The sequence below is a fragment of the Nicotiana attenuata genome, chromosome 9 (genome assembly GCF_001879085.1).
Source record: "Nicotiana attenuata strain UT chromosome 9, NIATTr2, whole genome shotgun sequence".
NCBI lineage: Eukaryota > Viridiplantae > Streptophyta > Magnoliopsida > Solanales > Solanaceae > Nicotiana > Nicotiana attenuata.
In genome coordinates this window covers 48,870,417-48,876,540 of record NC_031997.1, presented here as the reverse complement: position 1 = coordinate 48,876,540, position 6,124 = coordinate 48,870,417, and positions in this window count along the sequence as shown.

Genomic DNA, 6,124 nt, shown 5'->3' with positions numbered 1-6,124 from the left:
CCCCCTTTTTCTTTTGCTAATAAAGGTACTTATATTAAAAATTAGAGTTAATACCCTCAAACCCGCCTAAACTATACGATTTGCCAGTTTCCTACCTAAACTATCGAGTGTCCCCGGAAACCCCCTGAACTATATCCCCCTTCGTAATAAACTCCCCCGTCGCTTATGTGGCATATTGTGTGAAATCAGTTGCGCAAGAGCGCGTGAACGGTGAAAATCAGCATGAAAAGGGGCCCACCTGACAGCTTGAATAACGGCTAATTAGCCCATTTATTTAAAAAATTTATATTTTATCCCTTTTTCTTTATATTACACCATCTTCTCCATTATTTCACCTTTCTTCTCCATTTCTTCACCTTTCTTCACCATTTCTTCACCCTTTTTATCTCTTTCTTCATCTTAATCCATTTGAAATTCTCTCTGTTTATCGACAAGCAGGAAGATGTAATACCTCAAAAAAAAGACCCAATTTTTTCTACTACGAACTAAATCGCAGCACCTACCTATCATAATTTTGCAACAAAATTAATAGGGAATAAAGAATAAAACCTGTATTGAAGCAATCTTCTTTAATAATCTTCAGATTCTTCAAAGAATCGGAGGAAGATATTTCACCAGCAAAACCCTAAGCCCTAATTTTGTTCTGAGTCACCAGTAAAACCTTCATGTCGTGCATTGCTTTTAAGGGGCTGAAAAGAGTGAATTGCTTTTGATATTTCTGCAAAAGTGAGAGGACGCGGCAGGTGTAATGAGTCCGCACGAGTAAGTGCATTTGGCGCCTGGATGAACTCTTGCTTAAGCCTGAGTAAAAGTTCAGTGGTATATGTATTAATAAAGTGATTCATAATAAGATTGAGGATAGTAGGAGGATCAAATGTCCAATTTCAAACCAAGTCATGAAGACCAAGAATCCTATTCTTTCGGCGTGGGTGAACAACAGACAGGTGAAAAAGTTTAGTATTTGCATCCTCTTCATGAAGATTTTGAATTCTTGATTTTAATTTCCAAAAATCCTCTTCATTTTGTAAGAGGATGTTAAATTCTTGAATGAGGGAATGTTCTAGATGAATGTGAAAATCAGATTTTTGTTGTGGAGGCATATTTTGGAGGTCGTTGATTCTGTTAGTAAGGATCCTTTTTTCTGAAAAATATTACCAAAGATAGTGTGGTTCCAACTTTTGACGGCACTAGTAAATTGAGTAAGTGTAAGTAAGTAATCATCTTTGGCGAGCCAGATATGATTGACTAGTGGAGGGGATCCAGGGTGACTGATCCACATGATTTCAAATCGAAAAGTTGATGAAGGTCGCGTGGTTGCTTTAGCTAAATTTAGTAAAATAGGGCAATGGTCCGAATGCGTGCGAGGTAGGTGAGGACAGAAGAGTCTTGGAAAAGTTGTAGCCATTCAGAGTTCGCCAAAAAAACGATCTAGTCTTTCCAGAATAAGACTATTAGTGAGTTTTCTATTATTCGTCCACGTAAAACGTGAGCCAGTAAAGCCTAAATCATGCATGCTAATAGAATGAATACAATCTAAAAAAGCAAATATTCTATTAATGTTGACAGGATTACCTCCAAACTTCTCGGAAGTAGTAATAACTTCATTAAAATCACCACAAAGATGGGTTAGAGTTAGTCATATGAAAGCTTTGTAAGTTTTCCCAAAGCTTAAGCATATTACTAAGATCAGTGCTAGCGTAAATAACTGAGAAATTCCAAGTTCCTCCATTAGTGGTTGATGCTCATAAAGTCTCGTTTCAGTAAGTGCCAAAATCGAAGGATTGTTCCAAGCTAAGAGATCCTTGATATTTCGTTTAAAAGTGGGATTCGCCGCCCCACGATAATTCCATAATATGAAATTCATTTTTTTAGCAGTTGGTGGGGTGAGATCCTGTCGGGCTCCATTGACATAGTCGATTGAGCTGCTAAGGGCTGTAGTGGTTCCGCTTCCTCTTCTTGGAAGACAGTAAGAAAGTTCATGGCTAGTTGAGCAGCTGGTTGGATCATAATCTGCTCGTCCTCCTCTGTAGCAGTGTTCAGTATGAATGTGAGAAAGATTACAACATATTTCTCTGGGTTCTGAGGCAGGCTTGCTCGGAGATCTATTGATGCTTCGTTGATGGTCCGATGTCCCTGCACAAAAAATTTACTTTCGAAATTTTCTAGAAGAGTTAGTGTCAATGTTGTCTTCAGTGGAAAATATTCCATATCCATCTCGCGGATGTTTTGGGGCATGTTGTTGGGAGATATATTTCTCAGTGGCGAGGAAGGGGACAATTGCCAGTGGGGTGTCTGTAACAGTAATTGATTGTCATTGAAGTCCTGATGGAACGGATCCTCCGGCAGTGGTAGCGTCGGAGGAGATGGTAGTAGTGGTAAAAGCAGAGGGTTGTTCATTTGGTGTGTAGGGCTTTGTGGGGTGAGGTTGTTTAAGTCCCTCTGAAGCAATTTGTACAGCCAACCAAACTAACAGATTATATTACTTCGATTAAAGGATTACAGCAGTGGAATTGTAAGGAAACAGTAGGTAATATCTAAGAAATTGAGAGTGAGATGTGAAGAGAAGTACTGAAGAAATAGATGAGAGATACAGAGAGAATTAGATGAGAGAATGCAGAAGCACAATGCAACAAAAATAGCCTAATCTGTTATTCCTTCTGACAAGTACTTATAACCAATTCCACTCCTTCACATGCTGCTTCACTCACCCTTGCCCATCACGTTTGTTGGGGAGGCCTACAATGAAATCAGCCAACCTTTTAGAGGGAAATTTCACACGATTGCTCTTTCTCAATTGAGCATTATTGCTATCCCTGGTGTCACATGTTGTCCTCTACGTCACCCTCCACATCACCACCTGGGTTCATAACAATACTCCTTTCACGCGAAAGAACCTTGTCCTCAAGGTTCTGGGCATCCTCAACAGTGGGGGGGCTAGGAGTCCGATAATTGCAATGGTGTAATCTGCTGAACTGGTTCTCCCACACGTCGCTTGAGCATTGAAATATGTAAAATAGGATGAATGCGCGCAGTATCTAGGAGATCCAACTTGTAGGCAACCTGACCAATTCGTTTAAGAACTTGAAAAGGACCGAAGTAACGTCTTCCTAGCTTGGGGTGGTGTTGCAATCGAACAGAGTTATGGCGATATGGCTTAAGCTTGACGAACACCCAATCTCCTACCTCAAACTCAAGTTCAGTTCTATGCTTGTCAGCTAGTTTCTTCATTCGTGTCTGGGCTTTGATCAAATTGAGATTCAGAAGAGCTAACAGCTCATCTCGATCCACGAAGTAGGCTTCAACCAGCTCACTAGGACTACTTCCCAATATGTAGAGCGCGATAGTATGAGGGTCCCTCCCATACAGAGCTTTGAAAGGGGACATGCCAGCTGAAGTTTGGTACGAAGTATTGTACCAATACTCAGCCCAAGGTAACATTGCTACCCATTTTTGTGGCTCATCGGCTACGTAGCAGCGGAGGTATTGTTCAACACATTTGTTAAGAGCCTCAGATTGCCCATCCGTTTGCGGGTGATAAGCTGTACTCATAGCTAAGGAGGTCCCCTGCAAGCGATTGATTTCTTTCCAAAACTCATGCAAAAATCTAGGGTCGCGATCAGTTACTATAGACCTTGGAGGGCCATGAAGATGAATAACACCCACTACAAAGGCCTCCGCAACAGTGCATGTTGAAAAAGTAGAAGTCAAAGGAATAAAGTGTCCATATTTGGTCAAACGATCCACCACCGTCATAATAGTCGATTTACCTTTTGAGCAAGGTAGGCAGGTGATGAAGTCCATTGCTATATCTTCAAAGACTAAATCTGGAATGGGCAAGGGTTGTAATAACCCAACAGGGTGGTGGTGGACATCTTTCATTTGTTGCAGATTTGGAACGAAGCTACAAAGCTACGTACATCACGCTTCATCTGCTTCCAATAGAAGTTGGAGGCTAGTCTGTGATATGTACGAGCTATCCCAGAATTCCCCCCAACGGTAGTGTCATGGAATTCATGTAGAAAAAGTTGTCGTGGAGGTGAATCAGAGGGGATAACTAATCGTCCCTAAAAAATAGTAGTCCATCCGAAATACATAGCCGTGACAATCTTCAACCTGACCTTCTAACTGTTGTTGAATTGCAGCCAACTATGGATGGGTGTGATTGAGAGACTTGAGCTCTTGCTCCAACTCATAGCCCCGGGTAGTAATGGTCAGCAACACATCATCAGGTGTTCAAGAAAGGGCATCAGCAGCATGATTCAACTTCCCTGGACGGTAAATGATTTGGAATTCATATCCCACGAGTTTGCTTAGCCACCTTTGCTGTTCAGGAGTTTGTATGGTCTGATTGGTTAAATTTTTGAGGGATTGCTGATCAGTGTAGATAGTGAATTTACGCCCCAATAGGTATTGCCTCCATTTACTCACGGCTTGAGTGATGGCAAACATCTCCCTATGGTAAATGGAAGCTCCCTGCATACGCGTGCTCAATTTTTGGCTAAAATAAGCCACAGGATGTCCCTTTTGAGCCAAGACAACCCCTATACCACGCCCAGACGCATCAGTTTCCAATAGGAATTCTTGAGAAAGTCAGGTAAAGCTAGCACAGGGGTGCAACTCAGCTTAGCCTTTAAAGTTTCGAATGCCTCTTGAGTATATGAGTTCCAAACAAATGAATCTTTCCTTAACAAATCAGTTAGAGGGCCTGCAATTGCTGCATAGTGATGGATGAAGCGTCGATAGTAGCCAGCGAGTCCCAGAAAACTACGTACCTCCTTAAAATTATTGGGTGAAGGCCACTACTGGATAGCCGTGATTTTGCTGGGATCAACACTTAACCCATGCGATGATATAACATGTCTTAAGTACTCAACTGAAGTCTGGCTAAGCACTTAGTTTTCTTGGCCACGAACTAGTGTTGTCGCAATAGTTCTAGGACTGAACGCAAGTGTTCAAGATGGTCCTGCCAAGAAGGGCTGTATACCAGGATGTCGTCAAAAAATACCAACACAAATCGCCGAAGATAGGGCCGAAATACCTGGTTCATCGTGGCCTGAAAGGTAGATGGTGCATTAGATAATCCAAATGGCATGACAAGAAATTCATAATGCCCATCGTGTGTGCGGAATGCAGTCTTGGCGATATCTTCTGTCCGGACCCTAATTTGGTGATACCCTGCTAACAAATCCAGCTTCGAAAAATAAGCAGCACCATGTAGTTCGTCAAAAAGCTCGTCAATAGTAGGGATTGGAAATCTATCCCGCACAGTAATGGCATTAAGAGACCTATAGTCCACACAAAACTGCCACGTGCCATCCTTCTTTCGCACTAGTAAAACTGGAGACGAAAATGGTCTAGTGCTTGCTCTGATTACTCCATCCTTGAGCATTTATGCAACTAATTGTTCCATAACCTGTTTTTGGAAGTACGAGTAGCGATAAGGTTTAACATTGACTGGCTCAGCACCAGGATTAAGATGAATTGCATGATCTTGTTGCCGGGGTGGGGGCAGTCCATGAGGTTTCTGAAAGACGTCAACAAATTCTCGTAGAATGCCAAGCAATTCCGGATTACTGGGCTCCTCAATAGTAGCATGAGGTGGAACTATCTGCAAGCAGTAGTAGGAAGATATAACATTAGTTGCAGCATATCGCCGAAGGCTATGTAATTGAACTGGTTGTGCCGAATTGGGGCTCTCTCCTTTCCAAATTCTAGTCATCCCTTGCAAATTGAACTCAAATAGTCGCTCGGCATAATCTGTCACTACCCTTCCCAAAGTGGAGAGCCATGAAGACCATAGAACCACATTTGCACCATGCATAGGAAGCACGTAAAAGTCCATGGTGAGATTACACTCATGAATGGTAAGAGGAACTTGTCGCACTATTCCTTCACAACGTAGTCGCTGACCGCTGCCCACCATAACTGAGAAGGCTGGAATGATTTCAATAGTCAATTGATGGAATTTGGCCACGCGTGTCTGAACAAAATTATGATCACTACCTCCGTCCACTAAGACCTGAACCGGAGCTCCATTTACATGGACTATAAATCGAAGGGTAGACGAAGAATGTCCACCGGCTAACGCGTGATACGAAATTGCAGATTGCTCTTGAACCTCTAG